This window comes from Hyperolius riggenbachi, chromosome 11 (assembly GCF_040937935.1).
Source record: "Hyperolius riggenbachi isolate aHypRig1 chromosome 11, aHypRig1.pri, whole genome shotgun sequence".
In the NCBI taxonomy this organism is placed as follows: domain Eukaryota; kingdom Metazoa; phylum Chordata; class Amphibia; order Anura; family Hyperoliidae; genus Hyperolius; species Hyperolius riggenbachi.
The window spans coordinates 222,565,723-222,588,747 of record NC_090656.1 but is presented as its reverse complement, the minus strand read 5'-3'; the positions used below and the strand labels follow the sequence as shown (position 1 = coordinate 222,588,747).

Sequence of the window (23,025 nt, the reverse complement as noted above, 5' to 3'; positions counted from 1 at the left end):
TTTTTTGTTACAGAGTCTTTTTAAACTTCAAGATTTTCATGACAGTGGTCCTTTAACCTCCTTTTTTTTTGTTGCACGCAGCTAGCACTTTGCTAGCTGCGTGAACTCACCGATCGCCGCAGCTCGCCGCATTAGAGGGTGTCCCCCCCCAAGACCCCTGCGCAGCCTGGCCAATCAATGCCAGGCAGTGCTGAGGGGTGCATCGGGACTTCCTCTGACATCACGGCGTCCATGACATCAGTGACGTCATCGCGCCTGTCGCCATGGCGACGGGGGAAGCCCTAATGGAAATCCCATTCAGAACGGGATTTCCTGACGGGCCTGATCGCCGGAGGCGATCGGAGGGGGTGGGGGGATGCCGCTGCTCAACGCTAGCACTAGCTACATGATTTAATTTTTTTTTTTTTTTTAAAACTGCTGCGCTGCCTCCCTGGCGGATTTAATTGACCGCCAGGGAGGTTAAAAGACAAAAATAAGCGCCAATGGACAGTATCTGAGGATCGCAGCCAAAAAACAAGAACATTGTCCAAAGTCCCAAATAACGTTTAAAAACAAATCAGCACAGATCACTTTAGGTATTTAGGATTTCACCGTGCCTAGGTCTCCAACTTATCGCAGCAAGCAGTGCGTCCCAACACCAATCAGAGGAATAAGGCTTACCAGTCACATACAACCCACATCAGGGGCAAACCCAGGATTTTCAAGGGGGGGGGGGGGGGGGATTCCTGAAAGGTTTCCCTCAGCCACACACTATGCTGGGTACACATAATGCAATTTCCCCTCCGACAGACAGGATCTGACAATTATTTCCTAAATGTCTGTTTTGCTCCCAATCAACAACGGGATCGATCAGGAGCAGTTTGGATGCAGATAATAATGAGGACAGCTGACATTGGTAATGAAGGGGAAAGTGAAGTATTCACCCAGCGGGCACGGGGCTGTGCTCATACCTGACTCTCTTAAGTTCTCCAGAGCTGCTCCATGCTCTGTGCACACACTGCTGCTCCATCCAAAGTCAACTGTAGCAGGGAAAGAAAGGGGGCAGTGCTGTGAGCTGCAGGATGCCTGCAGATATTCTGGTATCTCAACCTTTGCCTGTCCCCAGACCCTGCACTGGCCCTGATCTGAGGGGGGATTCTGGGCAGCTGTAACCCCCCCCCCCCCCCTGCGCTTGCCTATGCACATTATAAGGTTGTACGGAAAGCTGAAGATGGTAGTATAGGTCCTCCACTCCAAACTCAAGGTTACGGTATTCTTTTCCCATCGGCAACTATATAGTATGGATAGTAAGCACACAGTGTCGCCTGCTTAAAAAATAAATATATGAACCCAAATATCAAATTGTGCGTGTGTGCTGGCCAGCGACAGGTAAAAAAGGTAAAAGGTGCCACCAGTCCCCTTCCCAACTGGTTTCACAATCGTGTGTCATCTGAGGATGACGAAACCAGTCGGGGAGGAGACGGGCGGCATAAAATTGTTATATTGACCTACTTTGACAAGCGCAGGGAGAGCCACCTCTCGGCTTCTCCGTGTGTCCAGCTGACCACCATATACAGTATGTACGTGTGAGGAGGTACAGTAGCTGCACTGCAAAATCTGGGCGGTGGGGAGGGGTTGGCAGGATGGGAGGAGAGTTCGGGAGCGCACACAAAGTACCATGTTTGCTTATTTTTTTACTAAATTGTGGCATATGCAATTTGCGCCCCTTATTGGGGAATAAAAAAAAAACTATTCAGAAAACAGAAATTAAGTTTAGAGTCACAGAATCCCATTTTCAGTCATAGAGAGGTAACTATTTATACAGATCTTTACATCAGTCCCGAAAGAGGGACAAATGATGAGGAAAGAGTGACTTGAATCCCAAAAAGAGGGACTGTCTCTCAGCAAAGAGGGACCTCTGGGAGTTATCAGACACTACAGTGGCATTGAGTGAGTTACAGCCAGGCATTTAGATTTAGAGGTAAAGTCCCACTAAATTCGGGACAGCTGAGAGGCCCAGAACAGGCCCCGCGACATGTGCCCCCGTTGAGCACCCATCTGCCCACCGTTTCCTGCTGCCAGATGGAATTTCTGAGCAACCTTCTGCCAAAATAGGGGCAGTTGACATTTCCGGAACACAGTACTAAGCTCCTTTGCTGTTTGGCGGCCTATAACACATCATGGCACCACCACAAGCCATGCTGGCATCCCCTCTGCCCCCTCTGGCGGGCCGTCACCTGCCCTGTGCTGCCCCTGACAGGACCGCCGTGCTGTGCATGACACAAGCCGGGTATTTTTATCATCTGGTAATAAGTAAATAGGAGACGGTATCTGTGCGAATGATGAGAGCATTCACTGCCTACACGTCATGTGTGGGAGTGGAGTTAGTCATCTAATGGGCATGTGTGACTGACACGGTGCATCTAGCCCTCCTTGTCAGGAGACAGTCCCCAATTTAGCGTGTTTTACATTTACAGCGTATAATCAGCAGCTTGCGTTGCCTCTTTTGCAGCCTTCTGTTAGCGGGGCCTGTGTCTGGCAGCCTGATACTTCGTTCCTGGCGATAAGACAGAAACTGGATCAACAGCTGCTCTCCTGCCCGGCCCTTCAGTGTGGAGGCATGTCTGCGCCACGGCAGTAAATTCAGATTGTCACTGGCCGTGGGCACGGGGATGCCACTGGGTTCCTAAATGACCTGAGGTGTCACGTGTACAGTGACATGCTGCAGGACGCCAAGCCAACTGTGGTAAAGGAAGAGTGTAGCTTCTCCTCCTGTTCAGTGTCCCCTCTCCATCTGCCTTTGCACCTTTATCTCCTGTCCTTAGAGTTATGACAGGATTAATTATCTGGACTCTCCCGAATATCTGTTGCTCTTCTTCTTGCACAGACTACTGGAGGTCACTTCAGCAGCACACACTGCAGCTAGTTTACTATTAGTGCAGGCACCGGGTAACAGCTCATACTTTACATACAGGGGGGAGCAGAGATCAGCAAACACTGCAGCTAGTTTACTATCGGTATAGGTACAGAGTAACAGCTTATACAGAATGTAATGGAGGTAGCAGAGATCAGCACACACTGCAGCTAGTTTACTATCAATATACATATAGAGTAACAGCCTATACTGTACATACTGGAGGTAGCAGGGATTAGCACACATTGCAGCTAGTTTACTATCAGTACAGGCACAGAGTAACAGCACATACCGTACATACAGGGGGGAGCAGAGATCAGCACACACTGCAGCTAGCTACTCTCAGTACAGACAGAGTAAAAGCTTATACTGTACATACTGGAGGCAACAGAGATCAGCACACACTGCAGCTAGTTTACTATCAGTACAGACACAGAGAAACAGCTTGAACTGTACATACTGGAGGCAGCAGAGATCAGTACACACTTCAGCTAGTTTACTATCAATATACATACAGAGTAACAGCCTATACTGTACATACTGGAGGGAGCATTGATTAGCACACACTGCAGCTAGTTTACTATCAGTACAAACACAGAGAAACAGCTTAAACTGTACATACTGGAGGCAGCAGAGATCAGTACACTCTACAGCAAGTTAACTATCAGTATAGTCACAGAGTAACAGCTTATAATGCAAATACTGGGGATAGCAGAGATTAGCACACACTGAGGTTAGTTAACTATCAGTACAGGCACAGAGTACCAGCTTATACTGTACGTACTGGGGGTAGCAGAGATCAGCACACACTGCAGGTAGTTTACTATCAGTACAAGCACGGAGTAACAACATATGCTGTACATACTGGAGGTAGCAGAGTTCAGCACACACTGCAGCTAGTTTACTATCAGTACATGCACAGAGTAACAGCTTATACTGTACATACTGGAGGAAGCAGAGCTCAGCACACACTGCAGCTAGTTTACTATCAGTACAAGCACGGAGTAACAACATATGCTGTACATACTGGAGGTAGCAGAGTTCAGCACACACTGCAGCTAGTTTACTATCAGTACAGGCACAGAATAACAACTTACACTGTACATATTGGAAGTAACATAGTTCATCACACATTGCAACTAGTTTACTATCAGTACAGGCACAGAGTAACAGCTTATACTGTACGGATCCATATGAAAATCGTGCCTGCGAATAATGGCGCACAGTGATGCCGCTAATCCGTCTTCCGCTTATTGTTATTTAACGTTAAGGGTTAATCGTTAATTACCGTTAAGAAATCGTCTTAACCTGCGCAGGAGGATTTCTCAGGCCCCGATGGGCCGATTTGCATAATTTTTTTTTTCCTACACGCAGCTAGCACTTTGCTAGCTGCGTGTAGTACGCGATCGCCGCCGATTCGCCGTTACCCGCCGCGCCGAGCCGCCCCCCCCCCCCCACCCCAGACCCCTGCACAGCTTGGCCAATCAGTGCCAGGCAGCGCTGAGGGGCGGATCGGGATTCCCTCTGACTTCACGACGTCCATGACGTCGGTGACGTCATCCCGCCCGGTCGCCATGGCGACCGGGGAAGCCCTGCAGGAAATCCCGTTCTGAACGGGATTTCCTGCTTACTCTGATCGTCAAAGGTGATTGGAGTGGGTGGGGGGATGCCGCCGCTCAGTGGCTATCATGTAGCGAGCCCTAGGCTCGCTACATGTTTTAAAAAAGAAAAAGTGCTGCGCTGCCTCCTTGCCGGAATAATTAGACCGGCAAGGAGGTTAAAGTCATTATTTTTAACTGGATTAATTGCTATTTTTTATTTTCAAATCATTAATATTTACATATAAACACATCGCAGTATAATACACTTTACTCATATTTAAAATGTAATGCAGTGCACAGTCCGATCCTGCACAAATGTTTAATGTTAGTTAACGTTTACAGTACTGAACATTACTTGAAAAAAGTTGATAACATTAATAACGTTAATATTGTTTTTTTAAATCCTCGATCTGCAACATCTTTAGAATTTTTGACATTATTACATTAAATCCATTCAGCGTTTTGCAGTTAAATAACGTCTGCAGTTTGGCTTATGTAGGGCGCTATTGATAAATAACGTTACTGCGCGCAATAATGTCTGCTGTTTGGCATATGAACGGCGCTATTGTTAAATAATGTTACTGTGTGCCATTTTTCTTTTTTTTTTCCCAGTGCGCCATTATTATGCAGTACTAACGATAAATAGCGATAAGCTTATCTTTTTAATGCGGCGCCATTTTTATGCATCGGCGCTGTGCGCCATTATTCTCTGATCCGATACTGTACACACTGGAGGTAGCAGAGATCAGCACACACTGCAACTAGTTTACTATCAGTACAGGCACAGAGTATCAGCTTATACTGTACATACAGGGGAAAGCAGAGATCAGCACACATTGCCGCTAGTTTACTATCAGTACATGCACAGAGTAACAACTTATATTGTACATACTGGAGGTAGCAGAGATCAGCAGTAGAGATGGCCCGAACGGTTCGCCGGCAAACAGTTCCCGGCGAACTTCCGGGGTTCGCAATCGCGGAGAACTGCAAACTTTTCCGGAAGTTCGGTTCGCCCCCATAGTGCATCATGAGGGTCAACTTTGACCCTCTACATCACAGTCAGCAGGCACATTGTAGCCAATCAGGCCACACTCCCTCCTGGAGCCCCACCCCCCTTATATAAGGCAGGCTCCGCCGGCCATTACACTCACTCGTGTGCCTGCTATAGTAAGAGAAAGACAAGCTGCTGCAGGCAGCGTTAGGCTTTTCACTCACTCGTGTGCCTGCAGTAATTAGAGAAGGGAGAGCTGCTGTGCAGAGACCTATAGGGAAAGCTTAGTTAGGCTCTTGTAGGCTTATTAGCTTGCTTGTAACACCCGCAGTAATGGTGGCTGCGGACACTCAGGGTGTTTCCGCAGCCGCCTTGCCTTCATGTTCAGGGACCTCGCCCGTGCCTCTGGCGTCTAGTACGCCGAGGACGGGTCTGTCGTTTGCACATAGAGTTGCCGTATCACGTGGGCGCGCGCGGAGACAGGACCTTTATGCAGGGAGGAGGTGCATCAGCTGACCGGCCGGTCGGCTGACGTCAGAGGAGACTCACGGCGCTCCGGATTGGCTGATTGTTGTGGGCGTGGCGGTGGGGGTCTCCTCTGCTTCATAAGCCTTCTCTGTTCACTCGCAACTTGTCTGCTGTTGCGAATACTTATGTGCTAGCGCTCAGATCTTAGACTAGTATCCGGTGTGCTTTCATCTGGGAGGAAACCAGGGATTACACACAAGACTAGGATATTGTATACTGTTATTGATATTCTGTGTATGACTCTTGCTACCCTCTGACTCTGCTCTTGCTTATCGTTCCTGTACATCTGCCTATCTGACTCTGTTGCTGAACCCTGCCTGATATCTTACTATTCTCTTGCCTGTCGATTCTGTACTGTGCCTGCTCGCTCGTTACTGATCTTAGCCTGTCTGACCTCTCTACTCACCAGTGAGCCCTTGTCACTGGTGAGGTGCTCTACTGATAGTACCCACCAGCTCCTCTGGTGAGGTGAAGCCAAACTATCAGTTATGTTCTAATAGTACCCACCAGCTCCTCTGGTGAGGTTTAGTCAAACTATCAGTTACTGTGTTCTAATAGTACCCACCAGCTCCTCTGGTGAGGTTAAGTCTAACTACTCAGTTATACTGTTCTATAAGGACCCACCAGCTCCTCTGGTGAGGTTTAGCTACTATTCTGTTACTGTTGCACCAAGCACTACATACCTCATTGCTTACCTGCTATACTTGTATTATTGGTGATACTGCAGATCACCACATAATCAGGTATAACATCTGTATTATTGGTGATTCTGCATATCACACATAATCAGACATCTGTGTTGCTACACCAATCGTTACATTGCTCCTTGCTGATTCTTATTGCTAAAAAATAGCACCCCACAACAACTCTTTTGAGAGCTCATCTTGTTCTTGTGATCTATTTTTTTGTGTGTGTGGCCTACTTGCATTATATACAGCCCTGTCACAGTCAGTCGCAGCTGGCCTTTGGCCCCTTGGTGGTATAATTACTGCTCTGCCAGGTGCACATTTGTAATACCCATCACAGCATACACCTACCTGTTGTTCACTTCAGTGCACCCACCCACCTACGTGAGCGCACGCAGCATCACTGTGCCTGTCCGGTACCTGTCTCTGTGTCAGGTGCACATTGTTATACCCATCACTGCATATACCTACCTGTTGTGTTCAGTGCACCCACTTACCTACGTGAGCGCACAAAGTGTCACTGTGCCTGTCCGGTACCTGTCTGTGTGTGACAGGTGCACATTGTAATACCCATCACTACATATACCTACCTGTTGTGTTCAGTGCACCCACCTACCTACGTGAGCGCACGCAGTGTCACTGTACCTGCTCGGTACCTGTCTGTGTGTATGACAGGTGCACATTTGTAATACCCATCACTACATATACCTACTACCTGTTGTTCATTTCAGTGCACCAACCTACCGATGTGAGCGCACGCAGTGTCACTGTACCTGCTCGGTACCTGTGTGTGTGTGACAGGTGCACATTTGTAATACCCATCACTACATAATTTATTGCATCAGCGGTGCGCTCCTGTTTTCTTTTTACCTCCATCACTACATATACCTACCTGTTGTGTTCAGTGCACCCACCTACCTACGTGAGTGCACGCAGTGTGATATACAACTCCGTGCATACCTGGTAACTGCATCTGTGTGACTGCACATTGTATTAGTCAAGTCAGTGCATACATTTCACTTCACCCCCCCCCCCCCCCCCCCCGATATGGACAAAACAGACAAAACAGGTAGAGGCAGAGGTAGAGGCGGACCCAGAGGAAGGCCACCTGGCAGGTCTGTGCGAGGTCATGCTGATGTGATTTAGTGTGGCCCTGGACCAAAGTACAGTGCTCAGAGAAGGCACGTCCCATCAACTCCCAAGATTGTCAGGACGTGGTTGACTATTTAACATAGAACACCTCATCTTCTGCAGCCACCAGCGCTACTACAAGCACCACATCCGCTGCTTTTGACAGTTCGCAGGAGTTATTTGGTGGGGAAATCACTGATGCACAGCCATTATTGTTACAACCAGATGAAGGCGCTAAGCAAGTTACACCACCTCATATGTCTGAGTTAGGCGACACTATGGACGTTATGGACGTTATGGACGTTATGGACACTATGGACGTTACGTACTTCATCCTCCTCCTCCTCACACGTTACGTGTGAGGAGGAGGATGATGAAGTACCTGCTGTTGGTGCAGTTTATGAGGTGTCTGAGGCAAGCAAAGCTGGGCAGGATGATTATGATGATGACGATGATACGGATGCCACGTATGTTCCCAATAGAGGAGATGAACAGGGAGACAGTTCAGAGGGGGAGTCAGAGAGGAGTAGGAGGAGACGAGTTCCTGAAAGAAGCAGGGGGAATTCATTGTCAGAAACAGCTGGTGGCAGTGTCCGGCCACCAATGGACAACCAGCCAACATGCCCTTCACGTCAGCTGCTGATACCACCATAGTGCCATCACCCCAGGGGGGCTCAGCTTGGTTTGATTGGTAACGTGGTGTGTGACAATGGCAGCGATCTCAGGAAGGTGTGTTGGCATTTCAGGTGATCTTACACAGCCATGGCATTCTTTGCGGACATTCAGCAGAGGAACAAGTTGCCCGTGAGACGCCTGATTTGCGATAGCCTGACTTGCTCTTTTTTTTTTTTTTTTTGTTGTGTACCACTCGTCTTGACGATAACGTGGTTTGTGAAAAAAAGGGTGTTATCCTCATTTACATAGGATTGTAGGGGTTCAAATCTATTATACACTGGAAGCTCCGGAGGGCCCCCATTCTCCACCGGGAAGGAGCCCCTGAATGAGTTACGTAGTGTAACGAAACGCGTAGGGCGGAGTCGGAGGCGCGCTGACGTCATACCAGGAAGCAGGAAAGACAGGGACGTGTGGCTCGATAGTGTCCGCGGCTGGAGCCGATACACATGAACTGTAAGCCTGCGAGCAAGGATTTTAATAAAGTGAGTGCTGTGACAACGCGTACCTCTACTTCTTGGCTGGCCAGAGATGTGGTTGTTATATTCAGTGACGCAAGTTATAATCCCTATAAGGTGGTGGCACTACCTCCTGGAGTGCGGCACGGGGTGTCTATAGTGATTTGTCCTAGGCAATACTGGGCACTATGTGCAATCTTTGATTTCTATTACAGGGTGATAAAGGCGCAGTGATTTGTGAAAGTTATCAGTACAGTTTACTATCAGTACAGGTGTGGAGTAACAACATATGCTGTATGATCTTGCATATGCATGTTGTCGGTGCATGTATCTTTTAAAGTGATCATTTGTTTTTACTGGCAAACAATAAAATGATTTTGTTCTATACATTAGGTAGAAGTTTGCAAATATTAAATCAAGCTTAAAGAGAACCAGAGATGAAGCAACCTCATGTATTTTACCTTATAAATCAGTGGGAACATGACAGTAAACACCTAATCTGCTCTTTGTTACATTGTTCTCTGTTTAATTTGCCTGTTATCACCTCTAAGATAAGAATCCCCGACTAAGCAGTCGGTCTGGCTTTGCTACAGAATAATTATAGCTGAGACTGTGTTCTTTGCTGTCTTCAAGTCCAAACCTGCCCCCTGCTGGCTTTGCTCAGGAATCATTATAGCTGAGTCATTATAGCAAAGCCAGACTCAATGCTCAGTCCGGGATTCTTATCTCAGCTAGATAACAGACACTTTTAGAAGTGAGGATGGAACAGAGAGCAGGGTAAATGTTTTCTCTAATGTTCCCACTGATTTCTATGGTAAAATACACAAGGGTGCTTCGTCTCTGGTTCACTTTAAAGAGGAGCTGCCAGCCATACAATCTCAGAAACAAACAACACATATATAAGTAGATAAATACTTGCTCTACTTACATAACATAAGTATTGCACCGTCTACATTTTTGTGATTTTTCTACAGTAAAAAAAGCACTCTAGAAAGTGCATTGTCTCAGCATGAGAAATATTGGCTAATCAGAGAGGAACAGAGGTGTGGGAGGGGAGAACAGGAGGGAAAGAGGCTTCAGCCAATCAGACTGCATTAGTTGAGTCTGAGGGGAAGTAGAGAAGCAAAAAAGGAAAACCCAGCATGCCCTGCAATTTCCTTTTAGTGTACCAAATTTTGTGTGTACCAAATAAGAGTCAGGTAAACTGGGGAGTGATCATTTATCAACAAGAAAAGTAATAGAGATGTTAACTTTTGGATTGCCTGGTTAGCATCTTTATTACTTGTTTACCAGATAAAAATAAAGAATTGATTGTTGATTTTATGCCCGACAGTTACACTTTAAACTGGACATACGCTATTCAATTGTACCTCGGTTTTGTTTTTGATCAATATTACAATCTATATTAGTGACTTGAATAAATCGGAAGATAGATCTGCAGTACTGGGTTTTAACACAGGTTTTCTGGTGGGGCTGCCTCTACCAAGAATATAGTGTATCTACTATACAGATGAATGCAGAAATAAAATGGAAAAAAAGTCACAAAAGCTAACCATATAACAATGACTACAGACTTATAATAAACTGGCTTCATATTTGGAAAATATCTAAATCCCCCAACCCAGTTTACCCTATGATGTTTATGGCAGTCATAACTGCTTAATTATGTTGTTTAGGATGCATGCCTGTCTAATTTTTTTATTTGCAGGGACAAGCCTGCCTAACTATGTTTTTCTGGGGACAGTATGCTATTTTTATCAAAAATTTATCAAAACAATCTATTGGAGAGGATAAAAAATCTCGATCGATTGGGACAGAGGAGAAGCATTGACCGATTAATGGCTCATAGTGTTGTACATTATCATATCGCCAGCCCTCTACAAAGTGGTGTCCAGTACCGCACAGAACGCAACGCACTGTTGAGCCTGCGCGACAGTGTGAATGCGCCAATAGTGATGAGCAGGAATTTAGCGTTTCCGTCATTCCGATACAAAATTTGCAATTTAAGAAACAAAATTGTAATTCTTAATTATTACAAAAATTGTAATTTCATGATTTGTAATTTTTCTGCATTAAACGGTAATTTTGTATTTAATTTTGTGTTCATCGTAATTCCGTAATTATTTAGTAAAACAGGAAAATTACATGAAAATTAGGAAATTATGAGTAACACAAAAATTAGACCCTAAAAAAATAGTCGTAATTATGAAAATTTAATCTCAGAAACTATCATAATTAGGAAAGTGATCGTAATTCCGAAAAATTTGTGTATGGTTTTAATGAATCATAATTCTGAAAGTTATGCAAAGTTTCGGTAAATCATAATAGCACATTACGATTATTATTATGTGCAAATTGTGGAATCATTGCAGTACGTTGCTATGGAGTTAAACAGTCGCATATTAATACGCCGTCAGTGAGTTGGGCGCAGGGAGAGCCGAATGACGGCTCACCCTGCTACCGCTAAACTCCCCAGCGAGATAAAATGCTATTCCCTCTCCGAGTGGTCGCAACTCGGAGGGAGGTATAATTTGGGGTCCAGCAATCGCCGGAGCCCCAAATTACTCTTACGCGCCCCACGCACCACAACAGCGTAACATTGCTGCTATGGGGCCAGGGGCGTAAAAATAGACTCTGCAAGGAATGCAGTCATAGGAGGCCCAGTAGCCGCAGGGGCCCTGTCCTAAGTGACTGACAACTAAGGGCAAGGAAAGAAAAAGCTTTCTGCTCTCTGCACAATTGTTCTAATGACTGCATCTGCTCAGCCACTGATAACGAATCATACAAAGTTTTGTAGACAAAGATTTGTACACAGTCCCTATTCAGTGTGCAAGGGGCCCCATCCAAATTTTTTTCAGGGGGGCCCAGTGATTTCTAGTTACGCCCATGTATGGGGCACCTGCTTCGCTAAATATAGCCTCTATGCTGAAGTCTTTTGAAAATCTGTGCAGTGCTGGAAGAGATTGATACCTCTCTGATCAGATTCAGATCAGTGATGGATTGATCATTTTGGACAGGCCCGGATTTACATCACAGGAGCCTATACGCACAGATTTCCTGCACCTTAGACTCCGCCCTCCATGGACCTACGTACCCTTAGTATTAAAGGACAACTGAAGAGAGAGGGTATATGGAGGCTGCCATGTTTATTTCCTTTTAAGCAATACCAGTTGCCTGGCATCCCTGTTGACCCCCTGCCTCTAATACTTTTAGCCATGGACCCTGAACAGGCATGCAGCAGATCAGGTGTTGCTGACATTACTATCAGATCTGACAGATTGGCTACATGCCTGTTTCTGTTCTTATTCAGGCACTTCTGCAGCCAAACAGACCAGCAGGGCTGCCAGGCAACTGGTATTGTTTAAAAGCAAATAAACATGGCAGCTTCCATAGTCTTCTCATTTCAGTTGTCCTTTAAGTAGCCAGAGGCACCTCTGACTGAAGGGAGATCTCATCAGTGGAATTCCAAGAGCTGGGTGAGTATCCTCTGATTTACACTCCACTCAGGACTCTGCATAAGGAAGGAGAGGGAGGCACTTAGGGAGGGAAGTGAGCCGCCTTTCCATCATCATGGGCCTGTAGGTATGTGCTTACAATGCCTTATGGTAAATCCAGCCCTGATTTCTGCACATTAGGCGGCAGGAGTATATCTTACACATACAGTGGGTTGCAAAAGTATTCGGCCCCCTTGAAGTTTTCCACATTTTGTCATATTACTGCCACAAACATGCATCAATTTTATTGGAATTCCACATGAAAGACCAACACAAAGTGGTGTACACGTGAGAAGTGGAACGAAAATCATACATGATTCCAAACATTTTTTACAAATAAATAACTGCAAAGTGGGGTGTGCGTAATTATTCAGCCCCCTTTGATCTGAGTGCGGTCAGTTGCCAATAGACATTGCCTGATGAGTGCTAATGACTAAATAGAGTGCACCGGTGTGTAATCTAATGTCAGTACAAATACAGCTGCTCTTTGACGGCCTCAGAGGTTGTCTAAGAGAATATTGGGAGCAACAAAACCGTGAAGTCCAAAGAACACACCAGACAGGTCAGGGATAAAGTTATTGAGAAATTTAAAGCAGGCTTAGGCTACAAAAAGATTTCCAAAGCATTGAACATCCCACGGAGCACTGTTCAAGCGATCATTCAGAAATGGAAGGAGTATGGCACAACTGTAAACCTACCAAGACAAGGCCGTCCACCTAAACTCACAGGCCAAACAAGGAGAACGCTGATCAGAAATGCAGTCAAGAGGCCCATGGTGACTCTGGACGAGCTGCAGAGATCTACAGCTCAGGTGGGAGACTCTGTCCATAGGACAACTATTAGTCATGCATTGTACAAAGTTGGCCTTTATGGAAGAGTGGCAAGAAGAAAGGCATTGTTAACAGAAAAGCATAAGAAGTCCCGTTTGCAGTTTGCCACAAGCCATGTGGGGGACACAGCAACCATGTGGAAGAAGTTGCTCTGGTCAGATGGGACCAAAATGGAACTTTTTGGCCAAAATGCAAAACGCTATGTTTGGCGGAAAACTAACACTGCACATCACTCTGAACACACCATCCCACTGTCAAATATGGTGGTGGCAGCATCATGCTCGGGGGGTGCATCTCTTCAGCAGGGTCAGGGAAGCTGGTCAGAGTTGATGGGAAGATGGATGGAGCCAAATACAGGGCAAACATGGAAGAGAACCTCTTCGAGACTGCAAAAGACTTGAGACTGGGGCGGAGGTTCACCTTCCAGCAGGACAATGACCCTAAACATAAAGCCAGGGCAACAATGGAATGGTTTAAAACAAAACATATCTATGTGTTAGAATGGCCCAGTCAAAGTCCAGATCTAAATCCAATCGAGAATCTGTGGCAAGATCTGAAAACTGCTGTTCACAAACGCTGTCCATCTAATCTGACTGAGCTGGAGCTGTTTTGCAAAGAAGAATGGGCAAGGATTTCAGTCTCTAGATGTGCAAAGCTGGTAGAGACATACTCTAAAAGACTGGCAGCTGTAATTGCAGCAAAAGGTGGTTCTACAAAGTACTGACTCAGGGGGCTGAATAATTACGCACAACCCACTTTGCAGTTATTTATTTGTAAAAAATGTTTGGAATCATGTATGATTTTCGTTCCACTTCTCAAGTGTACACCACTTTGTATTGGTCTGTCACCTGGAATTCCAATAAAATTGGTTCATGTTTGTGGCAGTAATGTGACAAAATGTGGAAAACTTCAAGGGGGCCGAATACTTTTGCAACCCACTGTACGTGCCCCAGTGCAAAAGAGGCAGAGCCCTTAACCAGTACACTATCCAGCCACTACAATATACCCAACATACCACTTCCCTCTGCCTTGATTGGCTGTCCAGAGTGCTGATAGGAGGAAAGGGGGATGTTCAGTTCTGAGTCCAGCTTGTCACAGAGTTTTGCTCATCAAAGTTCCATCTCCAGCGTTTAGCATCCTGTTACCGATGACAGTCCTCCGGATTCCAGGGGACTTCTGAAGGGCTGCCCGGGGGAGGCCTGCAAATTGGTTTATCACAGAAGCGGCTAAACCGGGCCTGACAGACTATAAACAGAGCGGTTTGCATGGAGCTAGCCTTCCTCGCCGGGGGAATACGGGGTCCCACTCTGACAGTTTGAGGGAGGGAAGGGTAATGGGTCAGAAGGAGAATGGAAAGACCCGCAGCGCAACAGACTAGACGTTTAACCCTCATTATCATTTAAAATATCAGAGGGAAGATTTTAAAGAGGAACTTCAGTGACAATAATGTAATAAAAAAGTGCTTCATTTTTTACAATAATTATGTGTAAATGATTTAGTCTTTCTTTACTCATTGTAAAAGCTTTCCTCTCCCTGATTTACATTCTGACCTTTATCACTTGGTGACATCTTTACTGCTGGCAGGTGATGTCAGTGGAAGGAGATGCTGCTTGCTTTTTGGCAGTTGGAAATTACCCACAATGCAACAAGGCTTCCACAGTGTGATGTCAAAACCATGGTCCTGACATCACACTGTAGGAGGGGTTTCACCACAATATCAGCCATACAGATCCCCTGATGATCCGTTTGAGAAAAGGAATATATTTCTCGTGGGAAAAGCTACTGATTGGGATGAAGTTCAATTCTTGGTTACGGTTTCTCTTTAATGGCATTTACCAGAACGTTGCTTTGTATGAATAATGAGTGAAAAAAGTTTTTATAAAAAAGACAAAAAACTTGGCAGGTGCTTGGGGCCAAGTTGGTGTCAAGGGACCCACCTACCAACTTCTTTGTCCTCTTTTCACTTCAGCTTACCAAAATGACCACAAGGCCTGCCCATAATTCATCTGTGATGAGCCATTACCAAAGCAAATGCACCTCAATTTATGTATTCTATAGAACTAGGGTGGATCAATAGCATCGATTGAGCTCACACAACCAAACAAATGCTGCTTGTGCAGCTGCCTAAGACATAAAGGCTCAGTGAACAATGTATACATCGCATTGTTTAACCTGAACTGGGGGGGTGGGGGGGAGCGGCGTTGTGTGCGAGACTGATAAAATGTAGAGAGACATCGAGGCTTCACACTGACAGCAGAATCTGGGTAATGGAAGCAGCAAAGCCTGGTAATAAAATACTAAGTTTGCCCACTGCCCACTCATTCAGTGGCGTAACTAGAAATCACTGGGCCCCCCTGCAAAACGTTGGATGGGGGTGGAGAGGCTGGGGGCAGAATGGGCTTTGCAGACTCCTCCAGCATCTCTACAGTACACAGCACTTGGGAAGGGGTAGAAAGAGGGTAAGAAAATTACACAACATTTCAAAATTGTGGGTTTTACACAACAATTTATCACAAAAAATACTCGTAATTATAAAGATTTTAGTAATTACGAAAATTTCATCACGAAAACGGTTGTGATTACGAAAATGATCGTGCGTTTGGAAAAAAATCATAATTATCAAAAAATTTGTTTCGTAATTACAAAAAATTTCGCATAATTTTTCCTGATTATGATTGCTCCATTACAATCGGAATCATAATTACGCAAATTATGCAGAATTTAGCAAAATCGTAATTGGTGCATCACGACCATACTAACTTGGAATCTGATTGGTTGCTGTAAGATGAAGCAGATGATCAACAAATGTTTTCCTTATGGTTGCACTCCCTGGGCTTGATACACTAAACCGTGATAACTCAAATATCACACCTTATGAAAGATATCACACCTTATGAAAAGATATCACACCTTATGAAAGATATCACACCTTATGAAAGATATCTCACCTTATGAAAAGATATCACACCTTATGAAAAGAGATTACGCCTTATCAAAGATATCACACCTTATGAAAATATATCACACCTTATCAAAGATATCACACCTTATGTAAATATATCACACCTTATCAAAGATATCACACCTTATGAAAAGATATCACACCGTATCAAAGATATCACACCTTATGAAAAGATATCACACCTTATGAAATATATCACACCTTATGAAAAGATATCACACCTTATGAAAAGATATCACACCTTATGAAAAGATATCACACCTTATGAAAAGATATCACACCTTATCAAAGATATCACACCTTATGAAAAGATATCACACCTTATCAAAGATATCACACCTTATCAAAGTTAACACACCTTATCAGAAGAGCGTAGCGAGCGCTACGAACCCACAGGGGCTCAGGGCAGGACGAGTGCCATTGCCAATTATCAGGCATAAGTTCATAGTGCTCACTATGCCACTCTAATAAGGCGTGTTAACTTTGATAAGGTGTGATATCTTTTCATAAGGTGTGATATCTTTTCATAAGGTGTGATATTTGAGTTATCACGGTTTAGTGAATCAAGCCTCCTTTACGTGGATGCCTGCATCAGGTTAGGTACCCGCGGGTTACCCAAAATGTGAGTCGGGTTCGGGTACCCGTTTTGATTTTAATTGGATTGCTGGTCGGGTGCCGGTAGTGGGTATGCGGGTCGGGGACAAGTACCAGAGTCACCACAAAGTGGGTTGCGGGTCGGGTTTGGGTACCAAAGGGTTACCCAAAATGCAGGTCGGGTTTCGGTACCCATTTTGATTTAATCGAGTTGCAGGTTGGGTGTGTATAGCAGTGCGGGTCGGGTGCAGGCCTCTACCCAGGGCCGGCCCGCTCATGAGGCGGGGTGAAACATTTGCCTCAGGCGGCAGATCTGGGGGGGCGGCACCTGCCTGTCCATGGATGCTGTGGCCCGCCGAGCTGGAGGGGTAGCTGGCAGAAAGGGGGTATTGGGCCTAGCGGTGGGGAGGGGGGTCGGCCCCCCCCCCCCTCCCTCCCTCGCCTGGGGCCCGTGATCTGCGCTCCTTCTCCAGCGTTAAGTACTAGCCTGCATATGATGAAGAGGCAATGGGTGGGGGAATTACTCACCTCTTCCGCGTTCCATCGTGTGCTCCACAGACGTCACTTCCGGCAACACCGCTCACTGTATTGTAAGTGGACGGCCTTGCAGGAAGTGACGTCAGTGGAGCGCACGATGGAACGCGGAAGAGGTGAGTGATTCCCCCGCCCGTTGCCTCTTCATCATATGCAGGCTGGTACTCAACGCTGGAGGAGGAGAGCAGATCGGGGGACCCAGGCGAGGGAGGGGGGGTCCGACCCCCCCTCCCCACCGCTAGGCCCAATACCTGCTTTCTGCAAGCTACCCCTCCAGCTCGGCGCCCCCCCCCCCCCCCCCCCCGGCTGGGGGGGGGGGGGCGGCGATTTTTTCTAATTTTGCCTCAGGCGGCAAAAAGTCTAGGGCCGGCCCTGCCTCTACCTCTACGTCCCCAGGAACATACTATCCCCCCTCCCAGCCTTTGATATGTACAACCAGTGCAGCTAGGCAGGGTGCAGGGTTGTAACTAGAGGGAAGCAGAGCCTGCGATCTCAGGGGGCTCAGAGCTGTGGCGGGCCTGACCTAAATTTCCCTTTCTCCAATACAGGGGACAATACTTCAAATCAGGTGTTTTTGTGGCTACACTTGTTATAGGTGTGAAGATCCTGATGGCCACACTTGTTGTATGACCCTTGTGAGATGGGCTAATGTAGCATGAACTAATTCCCGCAGGGCAACCGCTCTGTGGTATTGGTTTTATCCCTGCAAAATATGGCATGCGACAGCAAATGCATATTTGCATGAGCTATGTCTCGTGAGTAGCCAATTAGGCCAAATTTGCAAAGCCAGATTTGTCAGGTGTTACTTGCTTTGATGCACACATAAATTCTCTACAAAGTGTAGAACTGTAGTTATGCCACTGGCAGGGTGCTTTGAATACAGTCAAAAACAGGGGCTAGAGTGTCCTCCTACACATTTGTTGGACCCCTCCCCTCCGTCCTCCATCAAACTCTAAGGGTTCGTACACACTTCCAACGCATGTTGTTAATCGGGGATCAGCACCTGATCTCTTTGGGCGACATCGCTGGGCCGTGCTGCACACATGCAGCTGTGTAGCTGACGACGCGCTGTGTTGCCATGCGGTGGGCGACCGAGAGATGACAAGCAGCGCATGCGAGATCTCAAGTGATGTGGCAGGCGTGGGAGCAACGCTCACAATGAGATTGGTGGGGAGATTGGCATCGCTGGGGTTGAGTAGGTCCAGCTGGCGGTTCGTGGGTTGGGTGTCCGGGGTTGTTGAGTCCTGCACACATGCCTGATTGTCAGCTGAGGCGGTCATTATCAGCCACCTCAACCAACTTAAAGAGAATCTGTAATAAAAAAACAAACCCTCTGGGGGATACTTACCGGGGGACGGGGGGTGCCACAGAATCCTAACGAGGCTCTTCCCCCATCCTCCGGTGTCCTGGCAACCCAGCACTGCAGCCCCCGAACAACGGCGAGGTACATATTTACCTACTTCGGTCCTGCGCACGCGCACTACAGGCTCTCCGTTCAGGTTAAGGCGGAAATAGCCAAAACCGATTGGATACGCTCTACTGCGCAGGTGGGAGTCCTTACAGTTCTTGGCTATTTACGCCTTACCTGAACAAAGAGCCGCTAGAGCGCCTGCACAGGACCACGGAGAGGTAAATAAATCAGCGCTTATCAAGCTTGTTGGGGGAGGTTTCGGGGAGTCAGCGCTGGATTCCCCGAGGCCCCAATGGGGGCTTTTAAGTATCCCCCAGAGGGCTTTTTTAAAGTACAGGTTCTCTTTAAAGGAATACTGTAGGGAGGTCCAGGGAAAATGAGTTGAACTTACCCGGGGCTTCTAATGGTCCCCCCTCAAACATCCTGTGCTCGCGCAGCCACTCACCGATGCTCCGGCCCCGCCTCCAGTTCACTTCTGGAATTTCAGATTTTAAAGTCTGAAAACTACTGCACCTGCGTTGCCGTGTCCTCACTCCCGCTGATGACACCAGGAGCTTACTGCGCAGGCACAGACCATACTGGATCTGTGCAATACGCTCCTGGTGACATCAGCGGGAGCGAGGACACGGCAACGCAGGCGCAGAGGTTTTCAGACTTTAAAGTCTGAAGTTCCAGAAGTGAACCAGAGGCAGGGCCAGAGCATCGGTGAGTGGCTGCGTGGGCACAGGATGTCTGCGGGGGACCATTAGAAGCCCCGGGTAAGTTCAACTCATTATTCCCCGACCCCCCTACAGTATTCCTTTAAGTCAGGCTTGTGTATGAGCCTGACTTAGGCCTCCTTTCCACGAACTGTTGAGCTGTGTGCTAAGCAAGCAATTACCATGCAGCAACAAGCAGTTACCAGGCAGCAGTGAACAGTTGTGAGAGTTTAGGAGGCATGATTTCACTGCCTGTCAACAGTTCGTGGAAAACAGACCTAAAGGAACACACTAGGCAGAATTGCATATGCGTTTTCCATAGCACATAGTGGAAAACGCGCCTATGCGATTCTGTCTAGTGTGTTCCTACCCTAACACTTCATCTCAATGAGTATATGGCAGATGTGCTTCAGGTTCATACTGTCAGCAAAGATTCGGATAGTGGTTGGTCAATGTGCCAACCAGGCGTTGTACCACGTGGAGAGCACAAGGGAGAAAGTAACACTGGCTGTAAATTCCTAACAATGCATCAGTAATATCAACCGCTGCATAACATTGTACTGCATTAAAAACCACTTAACGACCGCCTAACGCCGATAGGAGTCAGCAGGTCGTTAGTGGTTTCCCATTGAAACGGCCGTTCCATGTCAGTTCATGGAGGCTGTCTCCGTGAACAGCCTGCAAGCCTCCGATCGTGGCTCGCAGGCTATATGTAAACACGCGGGGAAGAAATCCCCGCTGTTTACATCATACGGCGCTGCTGCGCAGCAGCGCTGTAAAGGAGATCGGCGATCCCCGGCCTCTGATTGGCAGGGGATCACCGGCATTTGATAGGCTGAAGCCTATCCTAAGCAGCGCAGGACAGATTTCCGTCCTGCGCAGCCCAGAGGGAGAGGGAGGGAGAGGAAGGGAGGGCGGAAACCGCTGCGGAGGGGGGCTTTGAGGAGCCCCCCCACAACACAAACATCAGACCCCCCCCAGCAGGACATCCCCCTAGTGGGGAAAAAAGGGGGAAGTCTGATCGCCCTGGCTGAAACCTGATCTGTGCTGTGGGCTGGAGAGCCCACGCAGCACAGATCAGAGCAGAATAGCCTGGTCCTTAAAGGGGAACTGAAGAGAGAGGTATATGGAGGCTGTCATGTTTATTTCCTTTTAATCAATACCAGTTGCCTGGCAGCCCTGCTGGTCTATTTCTCTGCAGTAGTATCTGATTAAAACCAGAAACAAGCATGCAGCTAGTCTTGTCAGATCAGACTTATAAGTCTGAACCACTGAAACACCTGATCTGCTGCATGCTTGTTCAGGGGCTATGGCTAATAGTATTAGAGGCAGAGTATCAGCAGGGCTGCCAGGCAACTGGTATTGTCTAAAAGGAAATAAACATGACAGCCTCCATATACCTCTCTCTTCAGTTCCCCTTTAAGTGGACCCTGAGCAGGACCAAAAAATAAGCCATAATGAACTTATTTGGGGCTTTCTCCAGCTCCTCGTAGTCCGAGACGTCCCTCTGTGTCCTCCAGGCTCCTTCTGTTCTTTCCCCCGGCGGCAGGGCCGGTTCTTGCTGCCTGAGGCAAACTTGTGCCCTCTCCTCAGTCAGGACAGCAGTGCCACCTCCTCCCTTCTGCTGCGCAAGTCAAATGAAACACTGCTGCTCTCCTGCTTCCCCCTCCTCCTCACTCACTGTCAGACTCCTCACACAGCACAACAAGCTGCTTTTCCCCAATGGTGCTCTCCTGCTTCCCCTCTCCTCACTCACTGTCAGACTCACACAGCACAACAAGCTGCTTTTCCCCAATGATGACCTCTTCGCCTCGCTCTCCTCTCTCTTCTCCTCCTACTCTGACTGCATGCTGTTACAAAAATGCTGCCCCTGTAATCTCTGCAACTGATGCAAATGCTTCACCTTGCTTCATGAGAGAACCGGCCCTGTCCGGCGGCTCCGTTAGAGCAACGACTTTGGCTGAAGTCGCAGCTACTGTGCATGTGTGGCCCCTTCGTAGTCCGAAAAATACAGTACCCTCTCACACAGAACCCTCCCTGTACCTAACCCTAACCACCCCCTTGGTAGTGCCTAACCCTAAGACCCCCCCAGTGGTGCCTAACCCTAACCTTGCCAGTGTTACCGTATTTTTCGCCATATAACACGCTCCGGACTATAAGACGCACCTAGGTTTAGAGGGCAAAAACCAGGGAAAAAAATATATATATACTAAACCTGGTGCGTCCATGTTCCAGGAGCGTCTTGAAGATGTTCTCCCCCAGTTGGTATCCTCCTATGTCCCCTTCTGTCCTCCCAGATGTCCCCAGGTGTTCCTGCTATGTCCCATGTGTCTGTTTCTTCCCCGTGTCCCTACGGTCTCGGCCATGTCCCTGCTCTTCTCCCCCATGTCCCCGCTACTTGCACGTGTCCGTGCTCGATGTTTGAATATATACAGTGTAGTCCTGCTGTATCTCCACTATGTCCCTGCTATGTCCCCCACTACTAGCATTTGTCCCTGCATGATGGTAACGTTATATATTGTAACGTTGCTGCATCCCCGCTGTCCCCCCCCCTCCTGTTGTCAGCCATTTCCCCGCCATGCAAGCCGTGTCCCTGCTAGTGGTGCTCAGCAGAGCTCGAATATTCGAGTAGCTCGAATATTCGAGCTCTTTTTCAGCTATTCGAGCTCGGTATTCGAGCTCCGAATAGCTGGAGCTATTCGAATGGGCTATTCGAGAACACTCGAATAGCCCATTCACTATTCGAGCTATTCGAGCAAACCGGCGCTATTCGAGCTCGGTACCGAGCTCGAATAGCGTCATAGCCCAGATTGATGTGCTTAGAGCCAATCAGAGGGCTCCCAGGCCCTCTGACGGCAGCCAATCACAGAGGGGGACCCTGGCCAGCCCCTACCCTATAAATAGCGGCCGCCATGTTCGGGTTTTCCATGCTTGCCTGAGACTTGTACAGAGAGAGATCTGCTCCTTTGTGCTTTGGCTTAGCAAGTGCTCTATTGTGTTCATTTACCTAGCGTTTTTGCTCACCTACACCTGCCATATACACCTGTATTGTTGTTATTTAGATAGACATTGTATTTTAGTTAGTAGCTTGTGTGTTACATTAGAGACAGGCAGCTGCTGCAAGCTTACAGGTTTAGGCCTCAGGGGGGCCTTGCCTCTGTGGGCAGCTGTCCTCTGTTTATTTCTCTCATCATCTATACCAGTATTTCTGCTGTCCTTTACTAATAGTATTGTAGTTATACTGTACTAGGAGTAGGACACTCACTGACTGTCACTGTTTATAGGCTACTAGCTAGCTCCTGCGTGTGTGCACTCACTCACCGTCTGTGTGTACACACACTCTATTTCCTTCTGATTACTGATAGATTATTGTTAGTTGTACTTACTTACTACTTACTCTTACTGTACCCGTAGGGACACTCACTGTCACTGTTCATATAGGCTACTAGCTCCTGCGTGTGCGCACTCACTGTCTGAGTGTACACACACAACACACACTCTATTTCCTTCTGATCGCTGATTGATTATTGTAATTAGTTAGT

The 23,025-nt window shown here is 47.1% G+C and overlaps 1 protein-coding gene across 1 annotated transcript in view; it reads right to left on the bottom strand.

The window, feature by feature from the left end:
* The window catches only part of PTPN5 (protein tyrosine phosphatase non-receptor type 5), a 162,551-nt gene that overhangs the window by 122,755 nt on the left and 16,771 nt on the right, over positions 1–23,025 (bottom strand). The window lies entirely within an intron of this gene.